This window comes from Falco peregrinus, chromosome 7, assembly GCF_023634155.1.
Source record: "Falco peregrinus isolate bFalPer1 chromosome 7, bFalPer1.pri, whole genome shotgun sequence".
NCBI classification, from domain to species: domain Eukaryota; kingdom Metazoa; phylum Chordata; class Aves; order Falconiformes; family Falconidae; genus Falco; species Falco peregrinus.
In genome coordinates, this window is record NC_073727.1 from 24,400,562 (window position 1) to 24,417,650 (window position 17,089).

Sequence of the window (17,089 nt, forward strand, 5' to 3'; positions counted from 1 at the left end):
TTTCATTTTTTTCTTTTTAAACAAGGCAATTATTAATTGTAAAGGAGGTATTAGTCAAAGGAGATTCATACCTCCTGGCAAGCTAATCCACCCTATAATCTTTTACTTTTGGTTATATGGTTTAACATGTTTGTATGGCAGAGTGTTAGCTGTTATCACATGTTTGTGTCGCAAATCAGTTTGGTCAGGTCTAGATCTGCTGCAGAGGCACCTCAGATCACAGCTCACATGAGGGACTGATCCTCCAAGTATCATCCTGGGAATTTCTCCTCCATGCATCAGAAATCTAACTTTTTTGTTATCTGGGTAAGGAACAAAAGAGGAGCTGATAGAACTCACTCATTGCTGTTAGCCATGAAGCAGCCATGACCTTGTTTGTTTCGAGCTAGTTTTTGGATGAAGAAGGCATTGACATTTCTTTCCCCTCCTTTTAGATTGATGGGTGGAAGCAGTCCTTGGGATTTGGCTATTTTCAAAACAAAATATTTGACCTGAAAGGTAATATTTATAGCAGGCAGCTAATAGAAAACACGCTTGCCCTCTCTCTGTGTCTCTTGTGTATGTGTGTGTGTGCACTCTGGGTTCCCTCCTGAGCCTGACCTCTGCTGCGCACACTGTAGCTTCATTGAATTCACCTTCTATTCCCTTCTCCTGATAAATGAATCACTGGAAGCAGCAAGGCTCGGTATGCGGGGAAGCAGGGTGCAGGAAGTTCATGGAAGTCCCGTGCCATTCTGACCCTCTGCAAATGTCCCCTCCTGCTGGAGTGATGGATGGCACGGGGCTTCTGCGTCAGTCACTTGTGAACTCCGAAGGTCACCCCAGACAGCGTATTCTCTCTTTGGAAAGACACCCTGGAGGGATGTTGATTTAGTGACATCTAGCAAGGACTGACCCTGTCAGTCAGTGCAGTAATGTTGGAGTGGGGAATGGTGTTAGTGTTGGGTCACTGGATGTAAAGCAGGAGAAAATGATAGCTGGACTCCATAAAAGCCCTCGTCTGGGTCACTGATTGGATCTGGCAGGTGGGAAAGGGCTATTTTGGATGAGGTATCTGGCTGAAAGAGCAACTGCAGTCCCAGCTTTCTTGCAGCAGCAAGTGCTTTGCATTTGAGCAAGGACTGGGTAAGGCCTTCTTATTTGCTTGCAAACAGGTGCTCTCCCATTTTTTTCCTCAAGGAAAAAATATCAGTGGGATGGTAGGGTCTCTTAAGGAGCTTAAAAATGCCTGTGTGATTAGAAATGGTGGCTGTAGTTTTTTAGACTCCAGTTTTCTGTGAAGTTTGGATTTGAACACATCTAATTTTTCTCATGTTTGAACCCCTGTGTGCATGTTAATAAATCCATTATTGTTCAGTGAGGATTTGCTGTGATGGGGGACTGGCTTGGTGGGATTCAAGGTAGGCACAGAATAGGCAGTGAGGTGCCTATGTCATTAAGATGAATGCAGAGGTGGTGGAAGCAAACAAGGTGCAAAAGCAGCATCTGGAGTGAGATGTGAAGAACCTGAGCTGGAACAAATACAATTCTGGTCTCCCTTCTCAGCCCCTACTCAGATGCAGAGCTGGTGGGCTTACCATTGAGGCATTCGCAATACTGTAGTCTGGCCATAGCCGTAGACTTACCATATTATTTGAAAACACATCCTGTTTTTTTCCAGACAGAATTGCTGGTACACCAAACAGCAGTGGCTTCACAACAGTCCTGGAGACCCGACATGAAAACCTAGTATTCCGCAAACATCACAAAGTTCCTGTTCTTGGTTTAGACGTTACAGGTTTTAACAGAGTTCATACTCGAATCAAGTTAGAATTTGTGTGAATTTAAGCAGAGTATTTAATAAAACTCTACTTAGACTGGGCCGTGGTGAGGCAGGATTGCAGAGATACAGACTGTGATCAACACTCAGCAGGAGGCTGTTTAGATTAAATACCAACTGTCTTGGAATGGTGGGAAAAGTTTCAGACAGAAGTTTTATTTACTGGTTTTTTGGACAAAGTTGTGGGCTTGCAGTATTATTTCAGGAATTCTGCTGGACAGATAGTTTTCCTCCTTGAAGAAATGTTCTTTGTGCATTGCAGTGTTCTTGAATTCAATGACTCCCTTACATATCCTCTGATGTATACGGCTGAGATCCAATTTGCTCCCCTCCTTTATCTCCTTACTGTGAGACTGTAATCATCCATTTGCTTTCTTTCAGTCTGCATTCTTTTTGCCAAGAGAAAGACAAGGGAGAACTTTCGTTTGGGGCAAGAAAAAAAAGCTTCGCAATTTTGTAATTTTTCTTGATTTTTTTTTTCCCCTTTTCCCTCTTTCCTTTTCCATTTTTCATGTTGACCTTCCTTCTCACCTTTCCTTTTCCTGTGTCCTATCTAAAGGGGAGGGCTTACCCTCCCTTCTCATCTACTCTCTTATTTTTGAAAATAAGAATGATGACTGATTGTTTTATCCCCCCTTGTTGTTTATCTACTTACTTGTCCACACCTGTTTCTTTCACTCTAGTTTCCTTCAAGTTTTAGCACGTATTTTCTCTTGTTCTGCCTTTTGCTTTTTGTTTCTCCCCTGTGATTATGCTGGATCCCCTGGTCTCCCCTCTCCTTGTTTCCTAGCTGCCAGCCCTGGGCTTGCTTCCTCCTGCCCAGCCCCAACAGAAGACTTGGCAGCTTGGCTGAGCAGCACCCACTGCCACTGTGGTGCCTTTCCATTTCTCCCAGCACCGCAGCATCAGTTTGAGCGCTAATGTGATTTGCATAATTTTATTTTGGGGTCAACCCTTTCAATTGCTAATGCATGTAGGAAGCACCATAATGACTATGTTATGGTGCCAGGCTTGAACTGCATAAAACAGGGTCCACTGACTTACTTTCAGAATGAGTGCGCAGTATATAAAAATCACAGAGAGGAAAAATGATACTCATGCAGTCAATGTCCCTGTAAACAGAATGAGTGATTCCATAAACAAATGTGGCAAGCACCTCCCTAAAATTAAGAAAAACGCATGTTTCCTGTAAGACTGCTTCATGTTTATATGGGGTCTACTCGTCTATTTCTGGCTCCATAAAGTGAGCAATACAAAATACTGGAAATTATAGTTAGACTCTTTCTCACTTAGGCAAGTAAGTGAGATTTCCTGTTTCTCCTTGTCATCTGGCTACCATGATGGAGATATTTTTTGCAGTTGCTAATTCTGTCTAAAAGTTTCTCTTTTTTAGGCATTCTTAATTGCTGCAAAGTTTTCCTGAAATCAGTTTTACTAATTGGTGTCTTTCTTTTGCCTCAGTTACTTTTCTTTGTCTGACTTGGGTCTTGGAGGTTCCAGGTGAGACTGTGCCTACCAAAACAGTCAGTGGAACTACACAGTCCTTGTCACACAGCACTGTGAAATAAATCACCACACAATGGGCCTTGGCTGTAATGGGCTAAAAGCAGCTGCCCTCCAAAAGCCACAGACACAGGCGTGCACTGTAGGTCAGCAGGGAGCTGGTTGGAAGGTGGAAGTCTTGCAGGCACAAACTAATCAAAGAGTCAAATGCTGGAACAAAATGAACTGGCCCCATGGCCTGTGCAGATGGATGGGAGGGAAGTACAAAGACTGAAGTATTTCATCTGCAGAGGTGCAGTTTAAAAGGCTGATGTGTGAAGTGTGGTACTGCTCAGCATAAGCTGAGGAAGCCCGGATGATCTCAGTCGTCAAGTGAACCTTACACTTCTTTGTGCGAGCCATGCAGGACAGGCTTTGCAGCTGGCATCCACTGACCATGTCAGAAAAAGAAAGTGACGTAGACTTTGTAGAATACAGGTACTTTTTATTAATAATTCCAACAAAATACAAAAATTATAAAATTTGTTAAAATAAAACTGAAAATACTGAAAGCCTTTGGTCAGAATTGACTCAAGCTCAAACTGAAACTATCTTGATTTTTCCAGTATTGCAGTGAAACCAAATACATATTAAATCACTGTAACAGTTAACATCCTCATGTCTTTTAAGTAGTCTAATGAAGTTTTTGTTTCCAATAAAATAATTTCACCAAAGCAACATTTATCATCTGAACTGCGCTAAGTAGGTTAATCAAACTGTAATATATTAAATGAACCACAAACACCACATCAGTTGTGCAAAGCTCTCTGGTTACACTTTCAGGTCTTGCATCCTAGTTACTCCTCTTCCATCCTGCCCAGCATAGAAATGCTGTAACACTTTAAAAACTCATAGCTCTTAACCAAAACCCATACGTGAACAATTTCAAGATGCACAGCACACTTTTAAATACTGTCTCCTGCAGACCCTTGCAGTGCTTAAGCACAGACTGTTTCTTGCAGGACCTATCTCATAAGAGCTTTAGGGGAGGGTCCCATAGGGACAGTTTCATCTTCTTGTCCTGACAACGAAGAAACTGGAAACACCCTTGCTATTTAGTTTAAAAAGATGTCAGCAGACATTGGAAAATTAAGATGGTTAAAAGAGAAGAAACATGAGTGAAAAAAGCTTCACAGGTTCTCAGCTCGTGCAGCGTTCTCGTTCATGAGTGGCAGAAGTGCGAAGTAGATGGCACTGAGCTTCTCATGAGTTGTTTTCAGCAGGGTAGAGACAGACTGATCCTTGGATGGTGTCCATTGACTTACACAGCTTCCTCTTTCCAAGGTGCTTCCTTGCAGAAGGTGTGACCAAAATGGCAGGCCATCTGAGATTATGCTAAATTACGGTGCTTTAGGAATGATGCTTGGTGTTGGACAAGCAGTAGCCACCACAGGGATGTGTACCATGGCAGCTCTGGTTTGTAAGCAGCTGGATCCATGTTTGCAGGAGGTCTCAAATAATGCATTTCTGTTTGCAAATGTTTAAACAAAATTTTAAAGTAGTTTGGGGTTTTGTGCCAGGGTCTATGAGCACCCCTCCATGTGCCCCATCAAAATTCCTCATGAGGAAGGCCACTTCAGAAGGTATGCTCTTCTGTTGTTGTAACAGCTCTACTTTCCAGAGAATTAAGCATAAAACTATAATTAATACGGTTATGAAAACAGACAAGCAGCCTCTCTAAATACAAGCATACAGCTCAGTAGCTAAAATGATTGCATATCAGCAATAAAAAAATAAATTCCTGTACAATAAACATCATTTTCTCTTTTGCTAATCTAAAGAGAAACATTCTTGTTCTTCATGTAAACAAGGCAACTGTAGTTACTTTCCTATTTTGGATTTCATCAGTGCGTTGTCACAGTTTATTTTCCAAAATCTAATAAAATGGATGGGAAAAATTCTTTGAAACTCATTAAAATGAACCTTAATATGTATAATTTAAAATGTGGTTTCTCTGCTTCTACAAGCTGTTTGCATGCTATGCTATACTGCTGGTTTTGGATCTCTTAGATGAGGGAAGAGTGATGAATAATAAAGCTGCAGCTTTCCCCAGTGTAGGGGTGACTGCTTGAACAGAGATTTCTACCAACACAAAGAGAATTTGTGAGAAGGCGTAAGGCTGCTATTTGTTGTGGTAGCTTCTGAGCCTAAACAATAACTCTGCAAATTGAACATAGGGGTCTCAAATTGCTGCCTCATACCAATTCCCAGGATATTTCAAATCTCAGCTGAAAACAAAACCCCAAACTTTTCTTTTCCATGGGTTTCTGCAAATAATGTATTCAGGTTGGGTCTGTGTCCTCTCTTAAAAATTTGGTCCTAGGTTCTGGCTCTGAACCAATGGCAAAATTGCAATCAGGAAAAATACAGTTTTAACTTGGGTCTGTATTGAGACCATTAATTTTATTTTCAGTCATGCAATTTCAAGACAAGATCATGAATTAATGCAAATTTTTAAACTGTATTTCGACAGTTTCACAGCACACACAAAAATCACACAAAGGTGATTTATAGCTTATCACTTGCAGCATCATCAGGAAGGTTTTATGTGGGCCTGAATTTGTTCCATGTGCTCACAGTAGCTCTGAATGGCGCAACCTCCTGTAATGTTTTAAGTGTCACAGAAGTATGAAAATATACATTTCTCTGTCACTGTTAATGTGATACTGAGCTGTGACAGATTTATGAAAGAAGCTATGTCTAAGAGGCACTATTTCTATATGAGGTACTGCAGGAAATATGTGAGAAATGGTGCAGAGTTAACACACTTTGACAAAAACTATGGGTTCAATGTCTTGCACGTATAGAGTATTATTTTCTTCTCCTCTCCCAGATTAGTATATTGTGTTTAGATGACAGAGGTAGTACAAATAATGCTCTAGCTCTGCAAACATTCAGTGGGATTGCCCATGGCAGAAAAGCTACATTCATTTGTCAGATAGGCAATTTAGAGAGATAGTAGGATTCATAACAGAGCATTTTGCTTGCTTGCTTGCTTATAAACGGTTTATTTTTGGCTGATCTTAGGTTGGCTGTGTGCAGACGGCATCAAGCCATGTTCTGAGGCAAACCTGCTTTGTTACGTTTTGGAAAAAATGGTTTGGATTATGGTTTTCCCTCAAATTATTAACAGGCACAAATGGTGTTTGATTTAACTTGCTTTTTATTTACGTAATGATCAATAATAGCGTAATGTCTGAATTAACTTGGAAATCATACAACTGTTTCTGTTTGACCTGGTTTCTACATTTGGATGAGTTTCCTTTTTCTGCATATAAATATCCATAAAAACATGTTGACAATTTCTGGTCTCACCTAGTTATTCACTTTTTTGTGGCTACTGCTATCTTTATGAGTTTGATTCTCACACACTTATGTACCCATGTTCCACTTGATGGCCTGTTAACACATATTATACAAATAAACCCCCCTCAGTTTCATCTCATTCTAGTGTAATATTCTTCTCAGAGAATCACAGAATTAAGAGATAGGAAGGTCAACTTGTACGTGCTTTTTAGTTGTGTAAGACTGTTCCCCAATTCCAGACTCTTATCTGTTCTTTTTGATTATTTTTATTACTTATCAGTTGTCTGTTACTTAATAGATGGCTAGATACCATGTTATTTAGGTAGAAAGCTTTCTTTGCCCCTGAAGCTTGAGCAGTTAGTCATTTATTATTATCCGCAGAACATTGTTTTTCCTATGGAAAGACTGGTAGCTATGCTGTTTATAAGCTGGCTACTAAGAAGGCGTAAAACCCCATACAGTTCTGACTGTTCCTCTATACATGGAAAGTACAAAATAATTTAAGAACTGTGTTTCTCCTTTTTACTCAGGCAATGTTCCGAGTAAGATTTCAGCAGAATTGCTTTTGTGATGCAGCAAAAAAAAACCTGGCCGAGGACTCCAGTTTGTCCTCACTCTCTTTCTTTCTCATTTTTATGTCTTGCAAGCAGATATCGCCGTTACCCAAATTAACCTTTTCTGAGTTTTGCTTTCCTGCACCCCCTGTATTTGGATCAGGCTTCTTTCTGGGTGGGGCGAAAAGTGAACTCCTCTAACATACAGTACAAATTAGGTCTTTTTAAAAACAAAAACTTTTCTTAAGAATAGCTGTATTTTCTTTCTGACAAAAGAAGGGAAAACACAAGTGCGCACAGTAAATCAAGAAGTCAAATGTGTGTAATCTGATGCCAAGTGTAAACATGTATGGACTTTACAAGGCTTGCCGACACTAGATACTCTGATTTTCTTTCATTTGAAAAAGTGCTTTTGAGTTTTCACAGTAGTGCTTGCAAGAGGCAGTCAAAATCGCAAAGTGAATAAAAGCAGGTCTATACAACAGCTCATGTTGAATCAAGGCTTTTCTAATTTTTTATGGACACAGTATTTTCCACTTAGAGTAGCTAATATAAATTTGGTAGATCTAGCTCCATATGCAGCAGGGCTTTTTGGCAGAAAGTTTCTTAAGTGAATACTATAAAAAGCTGCTAAAGAGTGAAAATATAGTCCCTCATATAGTAACAAAACTGTTTGATTCCAGGGGAGGTTAAGCACCTAACTACCTCAGGATATTGGCCCTAAAGACCACCTGAATACCTTTCCAGCACCGAAGGCCTGAATACCTACCTTTCTGTGTTGGCTGAAGGAAAAACATTGCAGAAGTTAGCGATTTAATAAATAAAAATGTTGTCTTGTCTTCACTACTATTCTATCAGGCTGCTGCTGTAACAAATCATGGTATTACTCCATTTGTGCAGAAGTACTGCTGTAAAACTAAATTTTCAGGCTGCTTAACATTTGTACTGAACGGTTCAAGCTGTGTTAATTATCTATCTGTGAGTGCTCTGGTACTGAATGTTGGTTGGGTAGATCCCAGAGGTCTGCCAAGGAATTTTTCACATAATTTTAATGTTAACAGTATTTTTGTAGCTGGGTATTTATTTTAAACATAAGACCAGAGTTTCTAAGCACTAAAAAAAATCACATTTGCAGTTGGTGAGTGGGACTTCTGTTCTTCAGCCTTACCTCTAATTACAACCCATGACTGTTAGAAGGGGTGTTTCATTTTTGCTTGTTCATGCTTTAGAGCAGTTACCAGATTGCTTTGATACTGTTGTGAGGAGGCAAATGTATGAATTTAGCCCTCTACATATCTTCTGGAGATGGTGAGGCATGTGGTAGTCTTTATTTCTGGCAAAGAGGGAGATACTGATCAACATGCAGTTACAGGAGCTTTTCTGTGCTGAGAGACAGCGTGCCTCACAGTGGACAGTCTGAGACTCTGATGTCCTGGCATGCAAGGAAAATGAAAGATCAGGGAGATGTTACATCATCTTTCTTCCTCCCCTCCCTCCTCTTCCTCACTTGGCGGTGGCTGAGGGCTGGTTCAGCCTACCATGTGAGCTACAGCAGCCATAAGACTGGTCCAGCCTAAGCCACTTGGCACTTCTGAAAAAAATTGGGCACCAGAATCCAGCTTGAGGAATGGATGACTTGCAGCTCTGGAGAAGCATGGTGCTCGAGGAGCTGTATTGGTAGTTCAGGATTGCCATAATAAACCCATGAACCTAATGCTGGGCTTTCCCCACATAGGCCTATAGGCAGAAAGGACAGCAGGATGCTGGGTTCACCCAGTGTCGGTGACATCCTATGGCTGGCAAACTCCCACCTGCCCCAGCCTGGACACATGGAGCAAATGTAGCACTATCCAAGTCCCCAGCCCCAGAGCTGTCTAGGGAGCGACTCATTCCCTCCTCATAACCACCTTGGGCACAACCGCTTCAGTAGGTTGTGATTGCTCCTCAGGAAAACTGACAGGAAGGGATGGGATGGCTTGCTACCGCCTGCCCTGCTTGTGCCACCAGACCTGAGGGACACCTTCTAAAGAAGGATCTAGAAAAGCCTAGATGGACTCATACAGTGCTTCTCTTTCCCTCCCCTCCTCCCTGAAGCTTTTTCCATGTAAAAAACCCAGAGAACTGGCTCCTAGAAGTCATTTGGATTAATATAAACTCTTGATAGTGTCACGTAGCCCTTGGAATAATTCCCAATAAACCCCGGCTTATTTGGAAAAATTGCTTCTTAAAAGAAATGCACAAACATTGGTCTTGATCCAAAGCCATGAAATCAACAGGGAGACTTTCATTACAGAGGGCTTTGGATCTGGCCCATTGGTGGCTATGACCAGAATGATGGTCTGTTACAATAAATCATTTTTAGATTCCTAGTTTACAGATGCCTGCAAAGTTTTGGTGAGAGGAGAAAGAAAAGAACAACCTTCAGCTGCCTTCCAGTGAAATCTCCTTCTCTTTTCCAAACTCTTTGAAACTGTAATTTATGGACTGTCTTATTATTCTACTTTGAATGCAGTACCTTTTCTTCTCTCTTTTTACAAAGATTAGAGATATATCTATAACGATTTAGAATGCAGAGTGAATTAGCTGTGCCAAGGGCTTCTGATGTTTTTAATTTTCTTTTTTTGTTTTCCTTAACTGCTCAGTTTTTTGGATTATCTGAATCCATAGGTCATAGTTTAAATACCCATGACACAAAAGAAGAGACAGAGAGAACAGCAGGGACTGAAAGAAAAATTTGAAGTTTGCTGTAGTTAATGTGTTATGTATTGAGTTCTTCATTGTGCTTCTGCAGAACAGAAGCTTGAAATTGCTTATTTGTTAGTATAATTTGCTTTGCATCCAGTTTTTTATCATTTGAGTTTGGGTATTATTTTTTTTTTGAGAACAGTGGACACAGTGCACTTGCTTTGTCAGAAAACTACAGGCTTCACTAGAGGAGAGTTGCTAAATACAATAATACAATGAAGAACAAAGTATTGGTTTAGAGGTTGGAGAATGGAGTTTGTATGAGTTAAGAGTATCAAGGTAGAATGTTTTACCTGCAGGAAAGCCAAGAAAAATATTTAAATTGGTGCAGAAAATATGGGGTCTTTAGATTATCACTTGTAATATAATCAAACCCCATCTTCCAAGAACTGTGAGTCAGGCTTTGAAGTCATGAAGTTGTTTTAAAAATCACAGATTATGAAAGTAATACTTTGAATATTTGAAGGCTTTAATTAGCCTTCTGGGTTTGGTGCTATTAGATTTCAGTTTCAGGTTTTTCTTTGTCACCAAGAAGACTAGACACTTCATTTCTTTCTCTCATGAAGGCTGAGATCCCCACAAAATCATGATTTTTTTAATACAAAGCTTTACAGAAAGCCTGTCTGGTAAGACTCAAAGTAGAATTCTTAAATGCTCACAGCACTGGTCTTGCATAAAATACAAGCTGATAGTGGATAAGCAGAGTCTCCAAACTAACTCTAATAAACACATTCTGTTCCTCACTTCATCTGATAGATATCACTGTAACATCCTTAAAAGTTGTGCTCATAAATTCTTAAAGGAGCACCTGTTACCCTTAACTGTGCAGAACAGTCTCTGCTGTGCCTGCAGTGGGAGAGGTTCTCCATCTCCCAGGCCACGCTGGCGGCTCCAGGTGTGTCTTCTGCTATCCTTTGTACTGAGGAAGGAGAAAGCAGGGGGCAAGAGGGTGCAAAGTGGGCTCTGTCTGTCTCTCTAATTAGCAGCTCTAATTAGTTGTCTTTTTCCAGAAGCCATGGAAATGGTGGAGGGGTGACACTAGTAGTAGGTTTTCCCATTGACAAGTCTGGAAATTAGGTAGAGACTGACATTTTTCAGGTCATCCACAACAGGCAATAGCACATCTGAGGAATTGATGCATGGGCAGAGAAGCAGCACAGGATGCTTTAGAGGGTTTAATTTACTACCCTGCTAGGATTAGAAGTATGGCTGTATGGTGTTTTAAGTGTTCCAGAGAGATGAATTAAACTCTATTCTTCTGTTAGGCTCACAGTGAAGACAGTAATGTTCTGGAAACAGGACCAGATTCACAAATAAGTGCTATATCTTGGACCAAACTTTTGGACTCATGTGATGGCAGGATCTCATGAGTGAGCTTTGATTGTTTTTTCTGGAGGAGGTAAGAACGCTGAAGAGAAAAGATGGTCCATATTTTTGCCCTTAATTTTGAAAAGGGGTGACCGTTTCAAGTAGAAAATGAGTTCTAGCTGGGGTTGGGACACCTGGGTTAGGATGAAGATGTCTTACTGAGTCCCAAGTGAGGAAGTCTAGGCAGTCGCAGGGAAGAGACACAAGGTGATCTGAATGGCTAGGCCATGCCCTCCCTTGTCCATCAGTTCTTCTGGCTGGAGCAGGACAGTACTGTGCAAAGGGAACATACTAATTCCTGATTTTGCTTGTCTCACTACATCTTACCAGCTCCTTTTTCTGAATGCATGAGACTGAGCAAACAAGGAGAAGCTGTGGCACAGAGATGGGGACTGATGTGTGGAAGGTAAAAGGCCTCTTAGTCCCCCCTTCGACCAAGAAAATCCATACTTGGCCCCACTTGTGCAAGTTACTGCCTCTGGTTTGAAGAAATGGTTAAACCAGTGTACATTGGTTTGGGTTATTTTTCTGTTTTTGTTTTTGTTTTTTTGGTTGGTTGGTTTTCGGGTTTTTTTGTTTTGTTTGGGGTGGGTGGTACACTTTTGAGGTCTTTATAATGCTGAATGCCCAGAGTCTACATGCTATCGTTTATGTAAGTTGATGTGATTTCTTTAATATTCTGCATTCCTGCAAATACAGGATTATTTGCTTTCCAGCTTTTGAATGGTACAGTAGGATGTGTATATATATATAGATGTGTGTGTGTGTGTAGATGTGTTCACTTATGGTAAACGTGGAAATGGAGGAGACTTGAGAAGGATAAATGAAGAGTCAAAGTGAATCTCAGAGGAGATAAGTGGTGAAAATGGGTAAACAGAAAACTCCACTTCTGTGGGAAAACATGGAGGAACAAAACCACAAACAGGAGAGGAAACAGCCAAATCTAAACAATGAATTGCAGCAGCAAGCTGCAGCAAATGTGATTTTAAAGAGCAGAGTGATCACAACAGACATGCGTCACTGCAGAAGATCAAGTATGTCAGCACTGCTTTCCTGCTTCCCCATCCCCAGTACCTCCATGGAAAGCTCAGCCTCTCCTGTCCACCTTATTTGTTCAGTAGTGGACTTCATACGACTGATTCAGTTCTCATTAAACTGATTTACTGGGCTTGCTGGCTCTGCTCAGCTTCAGTTTATTCCTACTTTGTTTAAAATTCGGGAAGTGCTGGGGGAGGGGACAGGACACTAATGGCCATTCTCATGCAAGTGGAGTGGTAGCTGATTTATTGCAAAGGTTATAAAGGAAAAGTATTAAGTGTGTTCCATTCTGTTTGGCAAAGCCATCCTGCACAATGTCCAACAAAACCCAGAGACCGCTGGTTTGTACCAAAAAAAAAAAAAAAAAAAAAAAAAGGGAGGAAGGGTATGCGTGTGTGTGGAGGGGGGACGCTCCACCAAAGATGTGCTCTTCTTCTTTTGAGCATTAATTAAGACTGTAAATCACAGGCAACATGAAACAACTGTATTCGATGGAACGTGGACAGTTCTGGACTTCTGCTGTGCTTGTGCGATCAGTTTGAATACCTACACTGAAACACTAATGGGAGAGCAAACTTCAAAGAGAAATTTTGGCATGAAGAAGTGGTCTGCAGGACCATTACATGGATAAAGTTGTAAAATAGACTCCTCTGTGCAAACAGGGGATGGAGGTGGAATGAAAGTTTGAAAGGTTTATAGGAAATCAGGCTGCTTTTCCTTTTCATGCCCAAAGTCAGTCCCACATTAATTTGGTCTTGTCTTGAAATAGGCTCGTGTATTCGTGTTTTGAATGAAAGGGGGGAGAGGAGGGTGGCAGCAAAAAAAAAAAAAAGGGTACTTGAATAATGAAAAGCTCACTTAATTGTCTTTAAAATTAATTTTCCTTCCCTAATAAATAGTTGAGGAAGGTCTTTTGTCATATCATAAGTAATGGTTGTTACACATTCCCAGGTTTATAGAATTTAAAGCCTAAATTTGTTATGATCAAGTAGTTTTATCTTCAGCAGAACATGAGTTATAGATAGCCAGTAATTCCAGCACAGATACCATGTCCTAAATGAATGTGCTAAAGCTCGTTTTTAGGAAGCCATCTAATCTTGATTTAAAGGCATTAAGTAATGCAGAACACCCACCACCACCACCTACCACCCCCACGTCAGGTTGTTCACTTTGTTATTATTTTTTTAAATAAAACTTAATCTTTAATATTCTGCTTTATTTCTCCATGACTTCATCTAGTTTCAGTTTCTTGCTATCGTGTCTCTACTGGGCTGCAGTGGAGCTGTTGTAGTGTAGTTGAGAAGATGATTTTCACCCATTGTAAAATATGGTCCATTTGTTCCTCATTTTACTTTGGTGTAAAGCTACTGGATGCAAGTAACATCTTGATGAAAACCGGTCTGTCCTTAATAGTTAATTCACAAGCAACATATTTCCCAGCACAACATATTTACGTAATTATAAGTAGACTTCTGTCCAACTACTTGTCCGGGATTCCTCAAAGCATTTTTGGTTTGCCAAGTGTGGTTTGAGATGTTATTCATAACATGGGGGATTCCAGAATGACTGATGAGGTTAATTTTCCTTCTTGTAGAATATGATATTGTAATAGAGATGCTCTCTTTAGATATGCAAGACGTAAAAAAAAAATATTTTTAAAATTTAAAGAATAACTTTGAAAATGAAATCTGGAGTTAACTGCCCAGAGAGGCTGTGGATGCCCCTTCCCAGGAACTGTTCAAGGCCAGGCTGGATGGGACTTTGAGCAACCTGGTCTAGTGGAAGGTGTCCCTGCCCATGGCAGGGGGGTTGGAACTAGATGATCTTTAAGGTCCCTTCCAACCCAAACCATTCCATGATTCTGTATTTAGTATATAGGAGTCAGGAGCCCTGTTTACAGCAGTAGTCCCCATGCTTGCCATAAAGCTGCTGCTTTTCACTGACCTTACTAATTTTATGCCATCAAAGGATAACCACCTGATGTCATGATACTACTCTGAAGACTCTTCATTAATATAGATACATTATTTCTGTATTTAAATATAGTATAAGTGTTTATGCAATAAGCAGGGAAAAGGAATTTGTTGTATTACAGGAATGCACATGCAAGAGGGTTTATGGAATGAGAACTCGAGTGCCTTAAACCAAAGGTAGGGTTCAGAGTAATTGGACTTGTTGTAACTTGCAGAAAGGGCCAGTTTATCTGTATGCTTATTATGTTGTCAAGGAAAGTACTTGATATACAGCACGTGTCCACTGCTTTGCCACTGTGTTAGTACTTCAAGACAGTACCTCTCCTTTCCTTAATGACAGAAAAAAACATTAACTGACCTTCTGTTACATTTAAGACAGCATCTTTTTTCTTGATTGGGAGCCAGGATTGTGCTGGCTTAGTATGTTGTGCCATTCAGAGGTACTCAGGTGGTCTTGAATGAAAATAAATGTGTGCTGTTTGCTAAAAATCAAACCATAGCACTGTCATATATTTGAAAAGGCTTACACTTGCATGTAAGGCTTATGCTTGTATGTCCAAATAGTTTAAAGGGTGCAGTCTTGAACTGTATCTATGCTGGAAGAAACGTTGTCAAGAAGGCAGAGGTAACGGTTGACACCACTTAGTAGCATTCAGCTACTAAGGATATCATGTGCAGTCACCATGCAAAAGCATACTTTCATTATACAGTTGTCTTTCTGGCAGTGCTGTGACTAGTTTAGATTGGCTGTGGCTAAATATGTGGTCACAAACTTCTGGCCTGAAATGATAGGCAGACACAAGGGATCTGTCCCAGGCTCTTTAAAACAAGCATGCTATCACCTTGGTTCCTTAGTTGCCCTGGTGTGTATATTCCTGTCAGTTCTTGGATCAGCCAGGAACAGTACCTATCCATAGCCCAGGGATTTATGTCAGTTCACAGGTAGTTTATATGTATGGGAAGCAGGCAAACGTTTCTGAATGGGAGGTGATAAAAGGAAGCAAGAACCAAGGAAGGTGCTGGGTTTTCCATTTCTTGTTGACTTCAGATCAAGATTCATTGTGTTCCACGGAAATGCACTCCCTGCAGATGAAATGCATGGAATTAGTAGCCAAGTGAAAAACACTGGCTAGTGCTATGTAAATGAATGGGCTTTCTGCCCATGCCGGTTGAATCTGTGATAGCAGAACAGCTGAGCAAACGACCTTCAACGGCATTTGATACCAATGTGGTTGCTGTTCCACAGTGATCTTGTATCTGTCTATACTCACAGGCAAGGATGCTTTAAGTGTCATGTGGTAGCAAGCATATTGACTTGGAAGAGAGAACATCCAAACTGAATTTCATGGTCTCCCTTTGTCTCCAGTGTGATTCTGGGCAGCGAGCTGGGGTGGCATATTTTTCACCCAGCTTCATATACCTGAATTTGAGTCAGTTCTCTCAGAGTTCCCTTTTCCGTCCATAGGGAAAACCAGCCAACATTTGCAACACATTTATCAATCTCTTTCAGACATCTGCAACCAAGAAGTTTACCTTTAGTCAGATGAAACTGACACTTAGCACCAGTCTTTAAAATGTTTTGAGATGTCCGATAATGCAGATGAATACATACTGGACATATTATCAAAAGTTGGTGGAGATCACTCTAGGCTGTTCTGCCTCCCCCAGGAGACTAAATACCCTTAAATCAGTTTCTGGGCCTCTGGATTAATGATGCTAGCTTACTGGGCATAGGAGCCCTGGGTGCTGGAAATCTATACTGCTAACTGGTAGGGATGGTTACTAGCAGTTTTGGTCTGACTCAGCCAACACTCTTTTGGACAATTTCTGGGCACAGTTCAGGTGTTAAAAACAGACCAGGGGTCATTGCTGGCAGGTGACTTGGATGTAGCCCTGTTGCAGGGGCTAAAAGATGCTCGTAGGTTGGACATAGGCCCTTCTGGGTGAGTAGTTTGCAGTGCTGTAGAATGGTTACAGCCGTGGCTGTAGCCTGTGTGTCCCTGTTTCTTGTTTATTAAATTGTGGCCATAGCGTTCCCTGCCTTGTAGTTGTTTATGAGTGTAAGTTAAAGCTCGTGGAAGAGTGCCCAGCCAGGGTAGTTTACAGCTGGAGCAGTTCCTTGATCCATTTTGCACACAACTGTAAAAATGCTTGTGTCTTTATCAGTGAGGACAACTGGGGTGGGGGAAGGTAAATGTGTCTGCAGGTAGAAAGGGGGTAGCAGCAACTGCCTTAAACCAGCATTGCTGCCAGAAACTTCTTTAAAAGACCCCCTGCCAACTTCACCTGCCAATCCATGGTCGTTTGCATAGTTCAGTATATTGGCTTTAGGGAGCCCCAGAACAAAGGGTTTCCTTAAAAACCTCAGACTTTACTCAGATAAAACTCCCACTCATGCCCCAGGAAGTTTTGCATGATGAAGAGTGATGGGATGGTGTCTCAGCTTTGCAGTGTGTACTGCTTATAGCCACTTTCTAGTTTTGTGGATGAGTAAGACTGTTCCTGTTTAGAGGGAAACTTGGAGTATATTTGCTCCCGCTCAGTTTGCTGGAAAGTTTTTTTTACCATCTTCTTTGTGGATGGCTTTTGAGGAACCTACAGGTGAAGAGGAAGGGCACCCGCCAGAAGGAGGTGCCTTGGGTGAGTGCTGAGAAGGAGGGGGCTTTGAAGATCTTAGCAGGCAAGCAGTGCCATTTAAGTTTCTTAAGTTGCCCGTACTCCCACCCACATGAGACCCAAGATTT

General features: G+C 41.0%; 1 protein-coding gene across 2 annotated transcripts in view; it reads left to right on the plus strand.

Annotated features, from left to right (window-relative positions):
- PRDM1 (PR/SET domain 1) overlaps nt 1-17,089 on the plus strand; it is a 105,384-nt gene that overhangs the window by 21,241 nt on the left and 67,054 nt on the right. The window lies entirely within an intron of this gene.